The sequence below is a fragment of the Enhydra lutris genome, unplaced genomic scaffold (genome assembly GCF_002288905.1).
Source record: "Enhydra lutris kenyoni isolate GAN:26980312 unplaced genomic scaffold, ASM228890v2 scaffoldscaffold5, whole genome shotgun sequence".
Classification (NCBI taxonomy): domain Eukaryota; kingdom Metazoa; phylum Chordata; class Mammalia; order Carnivora; family Mustelidae; genus Enhydra; species Enhydra lutris.
In genome coordinates, this window is record NW_019154089.1 from 17211335 (window position 1) to 17227965 (window position 16631).

Here is a 16631-nt window from a genome sequence, read left to right on the forward strand (position 1 = left end):
GATGTGGGACTCGATCCCAGGACCCTGAGATCATGACCTGAGCCGAAGGCAGCGGCTTAAACCACTGAGCCACCCAGGCGCCCCAAGATTTCAATTTTTTGATAGCCAAGTAATGTTCCATTGTATATATATCACTTTATCCATTCATCTGTCAATGGACATCTTTCCATAAACAATGGGGTGCAGGTGCCCGTTTGGATGGCTACATTTATATCTTTGTGTTAAATACTTATTAGTGCAATTGCTGGGTCATAGGGTAGCTCTATTTTTAGCTTTTTGAGGAACCTCATTCCAGAGTGGCTATACCAGCTTGCATTCCCATCAGCAGTGTAAGAGGGTTCCCCTTTCTCCGCATCCTTGCCAACATCTGTTGTTTTCTAACTTGTTAATTTTAGCCATTCTGACTGGTGTGAGGTGGTATCTCATTGTGGTTTTGATTTGTATTTCCCTGATGCCGAGTGATGTTGAGCATTTTTTTCATGTGTCCCTTGGCCATTTGCATGTCTGGAGAAATGTCTCTTCATGTCTTCTCACCATTTCTTGGATTACTTGTTCTTTTTGAAGTTTTGAGTTTGTAAGTTCTTTATAGATTTTGTGGACATTAGCCCTTTACCTGTTAGGACATTTATAAATATCTTCTCCAATTCTATAGGTTGTCTTTTGGTTTTGTTGATTGTTTCCTTTGTTGTGCAAAGTTCTGTATCTTGAAGTCCCAATAGTTCATTATTGCCTTTGTTTCCCTTGCCTTTGGAGACATGTTTGGCCAGAAGTTGTTGCGACTGAGGTCAAAGAGGTTGCTGCCTGTTCTCTAGGATTTTGATGGAATTCCTCCCTCACATTTAGATTTTTCATCCATTTGAGTATGGTGTAAGGAAATGGTCCAGTTTCATTCTTCTGCATATGACCGTCCAATTTTCCCAACACCATTTGTTGAAGAGACTATCTTTTTTCCACTGGATATTCTTTCCTGCTTTGTCAAAGATTAGTTGACCGTAGATTTGAGGGTCCATATCTGGGTTCTCTATAATTGTATATATTTAAACTTAACAGTGTCATGATTTGATATACATATACATTATGGAACTGTTATCAAAATCAAGATAGATAATGGACACATTCATTACCTCACATAGTTAACTTTGTGGCGAGTGGGGTAAGAAAGCTTAAGATCTACTCTCAGCAACATTCAAGGCTACAATACCCTGTTACTAATTATAGTCGCCATGTTGTACATTATTAGGTCTTCAGAGCTTGTTCTTCTTATATATAACTGCAAGTTTGTACCCTTTGTATCCCTTTCTCCCATTTTTACAAAAATCTATCATTGTAATTTTTCAACATTACTTATCTTCTCAGAATGTAAGCTACGTTGGACATGGTACAGACTTCATAATACTTGAGCCTTCATAATACCTTAGCCTCAATTAACAGTTGTGTGAAATAAATCTTTAAGTTTGTAAGGTGTTAGGGAGAAAGTAAAATTCTCCTAATAGAAGCCTTACTTAATTCTAGAACAAGAACTTTGTTAAATAGGACTATGTAGTGTAATGAAAATTCTAATTCCACCTCTGTCTCTCTATATCTATGACCATAAGTAAGTCACTTGATTTCCTCATTTCTTAGATTTTTTTTCTCAACTGTAAAATGAGCATGTTGGATGAGATCAGTGTATTCAAACGTTTTTAACAGTTGAATGCTTTTTTAGATATACCTTACATCGAACACAAATATGTCAGCCTCAGTATTTCATTTTCTTTTGATTGTACAGTCACTAAAAAATAAAAGTAAATTATTTAGAGTCTTATAAAATTCTGTAAGAGATTTTTTTGAAGTTCAAATCACTATCAACTGTACTCAAAAACTAAATTATGTTATATGTTTAAAAAAATTTTTTTCAATATTTGATTTATTTATTTGACAGAGACACAGCAAGAGAGGGAACAGAATCAGGGGAAGTGAGAGAGGGAGAAGCAGGCTTCCCGCTGAGCAGGGAGCCCAATGTGGGGCTTGATCCCAGGACCCTGGGATTGTGACCTGAGCCTAAGGCAGATGCTTAACGAATGAGCCACCCAGGTGCCCCGACTTGTTATATTTTTGCTGAGCATTTTTGAGTTACTTTTTGTAATGAGAGAATATACTAAGCAGGTGCACCTGAGCTTATTGTGACAATTAGTGGAGCCAGATATGCAAGGTGCTCTATTAGTGTGTTCACTGGTTCAGTGTTACATGAATGGACATGTGTGTCCCTGTAGTAATAAAAGGTACTGTGTAGAGCTCTGGTTTTCCCAGTCAGTGACACATTTCAAGAAGTTCCCTAAGTTTCATATGTGCATAGGGATGGTAAGAGAAACTTCATTCCACTGTCTCCATGATCAATTTCATAATGAACATGTTTCATGATGGCGTGTATGTTTGAAATTTTACATTTGATGGGTGGGTGCTTGTTATTATTATTCTTAAAAATAACAAATGGGGCATCTGGGTGGCTCAGTTGGTTAAAGCATCTGACTCTTGGTTTCATGATCTCAGAGTCTTGGGATTGAGCTTCCTATGAGCCCCATGTCGGACTCCCTACTTACTGGGGAGTCTCTTTCTCCTCCCTCTGCTGCTCCCTCCGCTCAGTGCGCTCTCTCTCTTCTCTCTGAAAAAAACTTCCTTAAAAAAGATTGATTTATTTATTTCAAAGAGAGTAAGAGAGAGCACTGAGCGGAGTGGGAAGGAGCAGAGGGAGAGTGAGAAGCAGGCGCCTCACTGAGCTGGGAGCTTGATGGGGGGCTGGATCCGAGGACCCCGAGATCATGACCCAAGCTAAAGGCAGGTGCTTAACCGACCACCAGGCTATCCCATAAGTAAAAAAAACTTAAAATATATATAGATTTATGTATTTTACATATAATTTGAATTCTGTTTGTAGAACTCTAAAGCATCAGGTGTTTTGTTCCCTTGAGTTCTTTGAAACCAGTTCTTAAAATTAGGTGACTAGGGACACCTCGGTGGCTCAGTCAGTTGGGCGTCTGCCTTCAGCTCAGGTCATGATCTCAGGGTCCTGGGATCAAGTCCTACATCAGGCTCCTCACTTAGCGGGGAGTCTGCTTCTCCCTCTCCCTCTGCTCTACTTCCTCCCCACAGCTCATACTCTCTTTCTTTCTCAAATAAATAAATAAAATCTTAAAAAAAAAAAATAGGTGACTAGGTCCTAGAAAAAATTTTTAGCACGTAATTTCAATCAGTTTTTCTCTACTCTGAGAATAAGTATACTGCTGAGGGCATTGTACTAGATATTTGAAGTTTCAAACAGTTACTGAAAAAATAATACAATATTAATTAAGTTTACCCAATTTAGAGAAGTAAAATGCTACCCAAATTAATTTTAACACTGACAGAGCTTGAAAAACAAAGGAAAGGTAAAACATTAAAAATAGTGAAGGTAGGGGTACCTGGCTGACTAAGTCAGTAGAGCATGTGACTCTTGGTCTTGGAATCATGAGTTCCAGCCCCACAGTGGGCGTAGAACTTACTTAAAAAATAGTGAAGGGAATCAATAAGGTGAAGACTGTTGTGTCTGTATTACTAATTGCAGTCTGGTTATATAGATCTGGAAGTTTGATTTGTCTTCGCCAGGAATGAAAAGGGTAGGGACAAGTCTTCCGGTGATCTTTCTCTTCCAGAGCAACTTTTGGCTTCATAATACACTTCGTAAGTGAAGCTGTTTCATTATTTAAGATGTGGACTTTACCTCTCAGCCCATTTGAAGCTAGAAATCCACCTTAGCACTGTTAGGCCTACTCCTCTGACACAGCTTCACTTTTCTCCTTCCTCTCTTGGGCATGAAATATTTCAACTCTTTGCCTACAGTTTGAAATATTTCAACTCTTTGCCTACAGTTAGGGCACGCTTGTGTTACGTTTAAACTTCGAAAGGTCAGGGAGGAAGTGCTTAACGGAAAAGGAGTTGACAAATGAGAACTTGTGTTTGAAAGATATGACTGTGGATTATGAAGGAAGAACCAGAATCAGATGAGATGCTAATAGGTGAGGTCTGGTGTCTGTCATATTTGTAGTCCAACATTCCTGGACTAGATGGAGATAAAACATAGAAGGAATGTCATTGGAAGAGCTTTGCACCTAGTCAGCAGAACGTGGCTTCTTTCCTTTACAGGGGCTTTGACCTATTTACTTGGAATGTAAATATTTGCTGTGAAGTGCTTTTTTATTATAGTTCTTAAAAATAGTGTGGCCCTCTCCCTTTGTTGAGAAATTGCTTTTAGAAATTATTTATTTCCTTATTTCCTGTCTTACCTCAGCACATTGTAAGCTCTGGGAAGTCAGGGGGGTCTTGTCTGATTTTTTCCTTATTGTATCCTTAGAATCTAGTATAATTCATGATATGTATGCATTAAATAGTTCCTGATGGGCTAAGTAAGTGAAATAATGAATACATAGTTGTGACTGTTTTATCACTTGGAAAATGAAAAGTTTACCACTTGGCTTTAATTATTTAATTTGATTTTTGAATGAAATTATTTTACTCGTTCCTTAGTTGTACTAAAACCCATTATCTTTAGGGATTCCTCACAATAATTAACTCTGGGATAGATTATTTTTTGCCCATTTGATGAAAGGAGGCAGTAATCTAATTTGCTTATTAAGGTCTCTCTGCTTATTTTGTGTTTATTTGTGTGTTATTTTCTTCTGTCATCCTTAGTAAACCTAGTCATGATTTGAATTGATTTGCATATGAAAAGAGTTAATTATATTTATTGCCCACTCAGCCCAGTAGAATTGTTAGGCTGCCCTTGAGCTGGATCTGTACTTACATTGAATGTAGCAGAAATTCAGTTTTCACATACAGCCTCTAAAGTTTTATATTAATGGGGAGTAATGAAGGCACCCTTTATGAGTTCTCTGAATTTAGGGGTTTTTGTTTGTTTTGTGGGTTATTTTCAGCAGACATTTTGAGGGATGTTGGAGGAGGGCAAAATCTAGGGACAATTTGTAGGATGAAACTGATCTTTGAAGTATTTAAAGATTAAGTGTACTTTGGGGGTCTAAACCATACTTTTCCATATAAAAAGTATAAGGAGCTTATGTTTGGGGGGAAATCCATTTGATTGTGCAAGTACAATGTTATAACGTGTAACTTTTGTAAGACATACCTTGTGTTATAAGATATTTACTAATGCAATTATGTTTCATACTTTCATCCTATTTTTATTTATCAAAATCTCCCTTCCTGGCTATGTTATTTGCACAACAAACTGAGTATACCTGTGTAACATACTTAAACTTGTATGTAATATCTCAACAGGGCCTAGTGAGTGGCATGTAAGTAACAGATTTACATAAGAAATACTTGTTGAATGAGATCTTAAAGTCATTAAAATAATGGCTTTTCGGTGTTTAAGGCTCACAAATATAATTAACAAATATGTGAGAAGAGCCTTGACTGTAATATATAATCTTTGTTACAATTTTTTATTTAAAAAAAAATCTTCATATTTTCTTGATTCTTACAAGAACCCTTTGACTTTAAGGAAAGATGATGTTAATATCGCTGCTTCACAAAGGAGGAACCTCAGGCACAGAGAAGTTTTGATCTGAATAAGGAGTAAAAGGAGTATCCCAAACTGTAAGCTCTGTCTTCTGTTTTTTAATTCAGTATCATCTCCACAGATGATGAGGAGTTTGGGTTGACTTTTCTTTCCTTGCCGCAGAAGTATGTGTGTTTTTCCTTTGTGGCAATAAACATAGTTGAGTTGAAGTTAATGGAATGTGTTTCTTAAGGACTTCACTCTTGTGTCCAAAATGGAGATGGTAGCAGTAAAAAATGAGGTGGGTAATTGTCTTCAATCTTAGTCAATAAATTATATTGTTTTCACAAGGTAGAAATTCTGAACTAAGATCTTAATTATCCAAAATTTGATTAAATGGAAAAAAGTGTTAATCTCATTCATCTTTTGTGCCCCTCTTTTTCACTTTCACCTGTACCTCCTAATAGAGACTGAATGTTTTCAGCTTAAAATTCAGTTTATGCAAACTTGACTTGAATTTAGCAGTTGAGCTGTGTGGGGAAACAAGTTTCCTTAAGGTCCTTGAAGTACAAGAAAAGAAGGATTTGTCTAATCTGAAGAAAGCTTAATAAAGTTTTTCTAGGCCTATGCTCTGAAATCACCCTTAGTATAGAGTATTAGAAAATCTGTCTCAGTCATAAAGTGGTGATCACCCCAAGGGGTGAGTTGAAGGAGATTACATGAAAGTTCTTTCTGATTATTATATCTAGCACTTAAAGGATGGGGATTGGAACCCAGAAGTGAACGAGTATTTGTATTTAAATTGTCAACATATGAATATTTGGAACCACCTTCTGGTTTTACAGTTGATAAAGGGAACAAAGACCATCTATCTCCTGAATGTGTCTTGCTCAGTCAGAACTGGGAGGGCAAACCTATGCTGGTCCCCTAATATAGTTTCATTATGGTAGCTTATGCTCTTTTGTAGTCACCAATATATTTCTGCCTTGAACTTTAGTTACCCTGGAAATAATAATTTTAACTTGGTGATTAAAAAGCTTTTGGGCCTTTATTCATTGTCGTATTGCCAAAAATTAACACATAGGGCCTATTGAACACATCCTTCTGTGAATTTGGATTTTGCTGCTCTGGGTTTGTGATGGTTGCATGATGTCGTGGATGCCTGTCTCTTATTAAATAAATGACTCAAGTTGTTTATATGTCCTTTAACGTCTCATAATTTTGAACTGAAAAATTGAGATGTGTGTGCCACCACATAGAAATAGGACATAATGAAAGCTAACTTGAGAAACAATAAAATGATATCCAGTACTTCTGGAATGAACATTGAATGAGATACTTCAGCTGTAACAAGAGAATGGGGAGAGTTGCTTATCTGTTACTGAAGCAAGCTACCCTTGGAAGCAAAGAGACTCTCTTTTTGTATTGGACCTGTCATGGAGTAGGAAATAGGTTCTTTTGTTTGCATTTTTGTTTTCTGTATACCAATACTGAAGATTCTGACTTGAAATTACAATGTAACTGCATAGGGCAAAGAAATGACTAAAAAACATTTAACTTTTTTTTCTATAATGGTTGATCCTTAAGCATTTTAAGATGGGAATAATAAATATCCTCATTTTAAGGATAAATTTCCTCATTTTAAGGTGCATTTCAGTGGTAAAGATAATTTTTTTCAGTTTGGAATAAGCATGAATACTAAAAGCCTAAGTACTAAAAGTGTGAGAAGTTCTACCATTTATTAAAGAGGGAGGAAAAAGAAATTTTCTGATGAGACATTGAGGGAGATTAAAGAAAATTAGGATGTAGAATAAAATTCAGTTTCCACTGAGAAATAGTTCTGCTTTAATAATAGGTAGTATCAAACACATTGGCAAGTTATTTTTGTACTGAAGTCTTGGGGGAAATGCTATACAATTTTAATGAGTAGGAAAGTGTTGACTAATGATGTCTTTGCATTTATTCTTGATACTGTCTAAAAGCTACTTACAGCATTGCTAAACCGGTCAGAAGTTCAGACTGGAACATTTGTAAGATTGCTTTCTAGTTAAGAAAGAAGAGTAATTGAAGCTTTTTATTCCTATATGTGACATGTTCATTTTATATATACAGTATATATAAAAATATAGACATACACAAAATATATATTATGTATGTATGATTTTTTGTGTATTCATTCTTATATATGGTCTCTTATGTGAGAACTTATTTAGGACTAATCTTTTCTTACTGTATATATTTATTGTCATTTAAAAAACTTAAAAATAACTTTTTTGTAAAAAAATTTTATTTTTTTAAATTAAAAAAAAATTTTTTTAGATTTTATTCATTAATCTGACAGAGAAAGGTAGAGAGAGCATAAGCAGGGGGAGCAGTAGAGGGAAAGGGAGAAGCAGACTCCCCTCTGAGCAAGGAGCCTAACACAGGGCTCGATCCCAGGACCCTGGGATCATGACCCAAGCCAAAGGCAGATGCCCAACCCACTGAGCCACCCAATTGCCCTGTAAAAAATTTTTTAAAGTTAAGGAGCATATTTAAGAAAAAGTAAATCACCTTTATCCTTCCACCTAACAAACATTTTGGTGTGCATTCTTTCATACTCATGTTGTATACTGTATGTATAAAAAAAGCAAAAATCATACATTAAGAGAAATGTACATTTTGAAGTCACTGTAGCTATGCTTCTAGAGCAGTTAGGCTTTGAGAGTTTGACTTTACTGATGTTCTGGGATATAATGGAAATGTCATTGTTAGGTTTTCATTTCGGGAGAGATTATCAGTATTTTTTCTAAAATTAACCTGGCTCTCTGTTTTGAAAGTTAAGAATTAGTAGAGTCACCACAATGAAGTGAGAAATGTACTTCTTGGGACTTAATCTGAAGAAATGCAATGTAAACTAGAGCAAAGGAAAAACCTTGCTATATAATTGAGCAAGTTTCCCAAGGCATTTTTTGTGTGCAGTTTGTGAGAGTATGTATTCCTTATGACATTACTTCCTTCAGAACAGTGTACTTAAATAAGCTAAAAGTAAATCTTGGTGTTTTGTAATATTAATAGCCATAGATGCAATTTTAAAGAATTAAGTGACATTCAAGATCTGTCTTTTCCTGTGACTCTAACCCCAAGGCGGTACAGTTTCTAGTAGTTTCTGTTGATTGTTTGCATCAAATATCACTTTCTGATAACTTGGTGGAGAGAGAGATTTTGATGATTGAGTCCTAGTTCTGCTTTACAGATTTAGTTGCAAAATCTTGTACAAGCCAAAATACCATTATGTTCTATGAGTCTGTTGAACATACTCTTTGATTCTGACCTGTTGTTGAAAGTAAGAGGGCTTTGACTGCACTTAGAAGCCCATTAAAAAAAAGGACTTGGCAAATGAGTATAATTCAAGTAAAGTGCATTTACCCACATTTTGGCCAATTTCTCAAGCAAAGGAAACTTTTCAGATTGAAAATGGAGACCCCCTTGAGTAGAGTCTTACGGATCACCGGTGGCTTAGGAAACATTTTGTACTTTTCTTGGCAGCCGCTCAGGACGGCATCGACGTGTTTCGGTAACTGGTGTATGCTGTCTGGGAGGTAGCGTGCAGCTTGGGCACTGAGACCCATGCTGACGTGCTGTGCCGGCCTAAGCACTGGTTCACACCTTCATCACAGATCGTTGTGACCTGACAGATTGCTTATCATGTTGATTTACTTTGGAAGGGTAGGTGAACGTTGAGCAATCCAGTAACTCTTAAAGCGATGAGACAGTAAAGGCCTGGTGGCTAAGAGTATGAACCTTGGAGTCAGTCTCCGTTTGATCCCAGCTGTAACATTTAGCTTTATGATCTTTGGGAGATTTTTATTTGTATTAATTTAACAGACATTTAGGTATTGTTTCTTTATATATGCGTGGCAATGTTCTAATTGTGTCTGTGAGAAATATTACCCCACTAAATCTTTGTAGCAATCCAATTAAACTTATTTTATTATTGTCATCTCCCTTATCCTCCTCCCCACTTAGATATTTTGGCTTTTAAGTTTTCTTCCTCATTTTAAGACAGAGATTATACTGGAGTTGAGAGCGTTCAGTAGGACAGTATATAGATAGCACTCTTCACAGTGGCTGGGCCATAGTAGCATTCTCTGTTGACCTACTATTTCTGAAAAAAAGCAATATTTTGTGGCAGACTGCTTCTTTCTATACCTGTGATGCTACAATCAGAGTGATAGGGGTCATTGCCTGCAGGTACTTCTAAATCCTTACAGGAATATTCTTGCAAATTCCTGAATAATTTTGAGGTGGTCAGGGAAAGTCTTAAAAAATCTAGTTCCATCCAGACACAGCCTGCACCATTATAGGGCCCTGGGTCTTTGCAGCCTTAGTGAGATCTCGGTTAATAACATGGTTGCTCTCCCAAATCCAAATCTATTTCCAAGGGATTGTCAAAAGGTCACAGGTCTTTTTTGTTTGTTTTACTTTATTTTAAAATATGTCAGACTTAAAGAAAGTTGCAAAAATGGTAGAAGGAAGTTCTGTATGCCCTTCATTCAGATTTTCCCAAATGTTACATTTTATCACATCTGCTTTATAATCTTTCCTTATATATATGTACATATGTTAAAATACTTACATTTTCTTGAACCATTTGATAAGTTGCAGACAGACAGGAAACCTTTTTACTCCAAAATACTTCAGTTAGTGTATAGTTCCTAAGAGCAAATACATTCTCTTATATAACCACCATATAATTATCAAAACCAGGACATTAATATTGATATAATGCTAATATTTGCTCTGTGGACTTCAGGCAATTTCATCATTGCCTTCACTGATATTCAAAGAAAATCTCCCAGGATTATGCATTTTGTTTAGTTGTCTACTTTAGTCTACTTTAATCTGGAGCTCTTCTGGAGACTTTTCAATCTTTCATGATTTTGTTATTTTGAAACATACAGATACAGGCCAGTTATTTTGCGGTGTTCATTATTTAAATTTTTCTGATGTTTCATCAAGCTTGCCTTCCTCATGATTATGTAGTTGGGGCAAGAATACCACAGAGATTGTGTCCTTCCCAGTGCATGATGTCAGGAGTCACATAATGTCTGTTTTCCCATTATTGGTGAAGTTAATTTTGATCAGTTACGGTTCCAGCTAAGTTTCTTCATTGTGAAGTTAATAACATTTTTCCTGTGGAAATAATAAGTATCTAGTAGGAAGATTGAGTTTATGTAAATATTTTGTTTCTTATCCAATAGATACCTCTTATATCCATTGATAATTGTTGCCTCAAATAATTATGGTGGTTGTCAAATTGTGATTTTTTAAAATGTCACTTTTATAATTATTAATAATTTTATATATTTTAAAAAATATATTTGAGAGAGAGTGAGAGAGAGCGCATAAGCAGGGGCAGAGGGAGAAGCAGGGAGACTGATGTGGGGCTCCATCCCAGGACCCTGGGATTATGACCTGAACCAAAGGCAGTGGCTTAACCCACCTAGCCACCCAGGCACCCCTAGAATGTATTCTCTCTCTTTTTTTTTTTTTTTAAGATTTTATTTATTTATTTGACAGACAGAGATCACAAGTAGGCAGAGAGAGGAGGAAACAGGCTCCCTGATGAGCAGAGAGCCCGATGTGGGGCTCGATCCCAGGACCCTGAGACCATGACCCGAGCTGAAGGCAGAGGCTTTAACCCCCTGAACCACCCAGGTGCCCCCTTTCCTGCTCTCTTTAAGCAATAGTAAGAGTTTCTTAGTTCTTACCTTGTCATCTTCTTGATCTTAGGGGGAAAGCTTTCAGTGTTTATTGAGTATGATGTTAGCTGTGGGTTTTTTTGTGAAGACCCTTTACCATTTTGTGGAAGCGCCCTTCTGTTCTTAGCTTTTTGAGTGTTTTTATCGTGAAAGAATAATGGGTTTTATCAGGTAACTCTTTTTTATTCATAGAGATGATTGCATGTTTTTTTCTTCATCCTTTAATGTGGCATATTAATTACACTGATCTTCCTTTTTTTTAAAATAAAGATTTTATTTATTTATTTATATGACAGAGACAGCGAGAGAGGGAACACAAGAAGGGAAGCAGGGGGAGTGGGAGAGGGAGAAGCAGGCTTCCCGCTGAGCAGGGAGCCTGATGCAGGGTTCATTCAGGGTCGATGCTGGGCTCATGCAGAACTGGATCCCAAGATGATGGTATCATGATGTGAGCCCAAGGCAGACGCTTAATGACTGAGCCACCCAGGTGCCCCAGTTACGTGGATTTTCTTACGTTGAACGAGTTGCATTACTGGGACAATTCTACTTGATCGTGTGGTATTTAGCATCTTTTAAATAATGCTGTTGGATTCAGTTTGCTGATATTATGTTGAGAATTTCTGCATTTATCCTCTTAAGGCATATTGGTCTATTGTTTTGGGGGGTGTTTTTTTGTTTTATTTTTTGTTTTGGGGTTTTGTTTTGTTTTTTTGTTTGTTTTGCAGTTATCTTTGGCTTTGGTTAGGGTAATGCTGGCCTCATAGAATGAGTTAGGAAGTGTTCTCTACTCATCTATTTTTTGAAAGCATTTGAAAAGGATTGGTGTTAATTCTTTAAATGTTTAGTAGAATTCACCAGCGAAGGCTTCTGGTCTTGGGCTTTTCTCTATTGGGAGGTTTTTGATTACTGATTCCATCTTTTGTTATAGGTCTCTTATTATTTTTGTTGTTGTTGTTGTTTTTCTTCCTCCTTCTTCCTCCACCACCTCCTCCTTTTCTTTTTATTCTTTTTCAAAAAAAATTTTTTTTCCCAGTAATCTCTACACCCAGTGTGGAGCTCAGACTCACAACCCCAAGATCAAGAGTTGTATGATCCACTGACTGAGTCAGGTGCCCCTCTTTCTCCTTAAGTCAATTTTGATAATCTGTTTCTGGGAACTTGTCTGTTTCACCTAGGTTATTTAATTTGTTGTTGTACAACTAATTGTTTATAGTATTCCAGTATTATAATCCTTTTTATTTCTGTAAGGTAGTAATAATAACTCTACTTTTGTTTGTGATTTTAGTTATTTGTGTCTTCTTTCTTGTTCTTAGTTGAGCTAAAAGTTTTATTTTGTTGATCTTTTCAAAGGACTAACTTTTGGCTTCATTGAATCTCTTTTGTTTCTCTGTTCTCTATTTTGTTTATCTTTGCTCTTATCTTTACATTATCTACCTTCTGCTAGCTTTGGGTTTACTTTGCTCTTCTTTATTTTAGTTCCTTAAAGTGTATAGTTAGGTTATTGATTGAGATCTTTCCCTCTGAGCATTGCTTTTCTGTATCCCATGAGTTTTTGTATTTTGTGTTTTTGTTTTCATTTATCTTTTCTCATTTCCTTGTGGTTTTTTATTTGATCCATTTGGTATGACTGTATTGTTTAATTTCCATATATTTATGACTTTTCCAGTTTTCCTTCTTACTGGGTTCTATCTTCATTCCATTTTGGTCAGAGAATATATGTTGTATGATTTCAATCTTAAGTTTATCGAGACTTGTTTTGTGGCCTAACTTAGTAGTCTATCCTAGCAAATTTCCGTGTGCACTTAAGAAGACCATGTATTTTACTATTTTACTATTGTTGGGTAGAATGTTCTATACATCTATCTATAAGGTTTAGTTCGTTTATAGTATTGTTCAGGTCTTCTGTTTCTTTATTGATGTTCTGTCTAGATATCCTATCCATTATTGAAAATGGAGTATTCTGCTTTCTAACTATTGTAAAACTTTCTCCCTTCACTTCTGTCTGTATTTCCTTCATATATTCTGGGACTCTATTGTTAAGTGCATATATGTTTATAATTGTTGTATCTTCCTGATGGATTGACCTATTTATTATAAAATGTCCTTCTTTGTCTTTAGTAAAAAAGTTTGTGTTAAAGCCACTCCAGCTCTCTTTTGGTGACTGTTTGCATGATACATCTTTTTTGATTTTTTGGCTTTCAACTTAAGTGTGTTTTTCAATCTAAAGTGTCTGTTATGGACAGCATATGGTTGGATGATGGCTATGGTTTTTTTGTCCATTCTGTAATTTTCAACATCTTTTTTTAAGATCGAAAAAAATTTTTTAAGTAATCTGTGTACCCAATGTGGGGTGAACCTACAACCCCAAGATCAAGAGTTGCATCCTCTATTGACTGAGCCAGCCAGGCACCCCTGTAAATTTCAGCATTTAATTAGAATGCCTAATATTTATATTTCATATTATTACTAGTAAGATAGGACTTACACCTGCCATTTTGCTATTTTTTTTTTTTTGCTACATGTCTTATTTCTTTTTTCTTCTATTAATGCTTTATTTTGTGTTAAATAGATATTTGCTAACATATCATTTTAATTCCCTTGCCATTTCTTTCACTATGTATTTTTGAATCATTTTCTAGTGGTTGCTCTGGAGATTATAATTAACATCTTAATTTTTAGCAATCTAGTTCTAATTGAAAGCAGCAAATCTAATTTCAGTAGCATATAAAAACTTTAATGTAACCCCTTCCCTTCCCTCTTTGTGCTGTTATTGATATATAAATTACATCTTTATACACTTTATATATTGTATGTTCATCAGCACAGATTTATAATTATTGCTTTATACAATTGTCTTTTAAATCAGATAGGAGGGGCGCCTGGGTGACTCAATTGGTTAAATATCCAACTCTTGATCTTAGCTGAAGTCTTGATCTCAAGCTCAAGATTTCAAGCCCTCCATTGGGCTTCATGCTGGCTGTGGGCCCTAATTAAAAGAAAAAAATCAAATAGGAGAAATAATTTCAAGTCAAAAATATATATTTTTTCATGTATATTCAAGTACTGTCAAGTACTGTCAAGTACTTTATTTCAGCCTGAACGACTTCCTGGTATTTTTTGCAGAGCTAGTCTGCTAGCAACAGATCCTCTCAGTTTTTCTTTATTTAGGAATGTTTTACTTTCTCCATAATTTTCAAAATATACCATTTGCTGGGTATAGAATTCTTAGTTGACGCACTTTTCGTTATTTTGAATTTGCCATCTGACTCCCTTCAGTCCTTCATGGCTGCTGCTAAGAAATCAGCTGTTGAACTTTTTTGAGAATGTCTTGTATGTAATGAGTTCCTTCCTGTTCTTTCAAGATCTCTTTATATTTGGTTGTTGTCAGTTTAATTATGATATGTCTAGATAGGGATTTCTGAGTTTGTTGATCTACTTGCTATGTAGATTGATGTTTTTCATCAGATATAAGTTTTGTGCCACTTTTTTTTCCAATACTCTTTCTTTTTCTCTACCTTCTAGGACTCATGTTATGTGTATGTATATTGGTAATCCTAATTGGTTGCCCTTGTCAAGATCTCTTGAGGCTTTGTTCATTTTCCTTCCTTTTTTTTAATGTTTCTCAGACTAGATCATCTCAATGGACCTATCTTCATGTTCATTGACTCTTCCTCCTTCCTGCTCAAATCTGCTATTGAGTCTCTCTAGTGAATTTTTCATTTGTTATTGCACTTTTCAACTCCATGATTTTAAAAATAATTTCTATCTCTTGGTGGGTAGAGGAAGCAAAATGAGTAAACGGAAGTGGGAGATACAGGCTTCCAGTTATGGAATGAATAAGTCACAAGAATAAAAGGCACAGCAAAGGGAATATATTCAGTTGATATTGTGGAATACTGTCAGTGATATTGTAATAGCATTCTGTGATGACAGATGGTAGCTACACTTGTGGTGAGCATAGCATAACAAATAGAGATATTGAATCACTATTGTACACCTGATACTAGTGTAACATTGTGTCTCAACTGTACTCATATTTAAAAAATAATACTTTCTATCTTTTTTTTAAAGATTTTATTTATTTATTTGACAGAGATCATGAGTAGGCAGAGAGGCAGACAGAGAGAGAGGAAGGGAAGCAGTCTCCCCGCTGAGCAGAGAGCCCGACGCAGGGCTTGATCCCAGGAACCTGGGATCATGACCTGAGCCGAAAGCAGAGGCTTTAACCCACTGAGCCACCCAGGCGCCCCAACTTTCTATCTCTTTATTAAGAGTTCTCAGGGGTGCCTAAATGGCTCAGTCAGTAGAGCATATGACTCTTGATCTTAGGGTCATGAGTTTGAGCCTCACGTTAAGTATGAAGACTACTTTAAAAAAAACAAAGACTTAGTTCTCATTCTTTTAGTTCTTTTTTTTTTTTTTAAGATTTTATTTATTTATTTGACAGAGAGAGATCACAAGTAGGCAGAGAGAGAGGAAGGGAAGCAGACTTCCCGCTGAGCAGAGAGCCCGATGTGGGACTCGATCCCAGGACCCTGAGATTATGACCTGAGCCGAAGGCAGTGGCTTAACCCTCTGAGCCACCCAGGCGCCCCTCTTTTAGTTCTTTACACATGGTTTCCTTTAGTGCATTGAACATATTTAAGATAGCTGACTTAAACTCTAGTAAGTCCAAAGTCTGGACTTTCTCACTGAGTTTCTGTTATCTGCTTTCCTTCCTCCTTGTGTGTGGGCCATACTTTACTTGCATGACTCAACTTTTTGGTTAAAACCTGAACATTTACAACCCTTCAAATCAGAGTCTTCTCCTTCAGGGTTTGTTATTGTTGTTGTTTTCTCCTTTTTTTTCTTTTTTTTTAAACTGACTTTACTGAACTAATTCTGTAAAGTTTGTGTTCTTTATTAGGTGTGGTCCCTGAAGTCTCTGCTAGTTAGCTTAGTGGTGAGGTAATGATTGGATATATTTCCTTAAAAGTGCAGAACCAGTAACTCTCTCATTCTTTGCTACATGGCTCTGTGTTCATATTGGGACTCATCTTTAAAATTCATCTAGTTTACTGCTGTGCCTTAGCTCTTACTTCCTGCTGTTACAGAGTCTTAGTGTCAGAAGTGAGACCTTAGCACATTCTTGGTCTTTCCTGAACATGTACACAGCCCTAGATATGCACATTCCTATGCCTGTGCAGCCTTTTAGATTCCTAGAAGTATGTAGAGATTTTCCGGACATCGCATTCCCCAGCTTTGAACAGTTTTTCTTGCTTGACCCAAATGTTTCACTACCTCTTGGAGGTGCAGTGTTAAACAATTTCTGCTTATTGTTTTTGACAAATGCCCCCAGGAAAAGGCTGCTTATTCTG

The 16631-nt window shown here is 36.2% G+C and overlaps 1 protein-coding gene across 2 annotated transcripts in view; it reads left to right on the forward strand.

Annotated features, from left to right (window-relative positions):
• The window catches only part of LOC111141107 (ubiquitin domain containing 2), a 60010-nt gene that overhangs the window by 13043 nt on the left and 30336 nt on the right, over positions 1-16631 (forward strand). Inside the window, exon 1 of one of the 2 annotated variants that reach the window (XM_022493445.1) lies at positions 5582-5628. The exons of the other annotated variant lie outside the window; for it this stretch is intronic. The gene's annotated coding sequence lies outside the window, so the exon portion shown is untranslated. Of the gene's footprint in view, positions 1-5581; positions 5629-16631 lie in introns of those variants that run through there. 2 annotated transcript variants of the gene reach the window in all.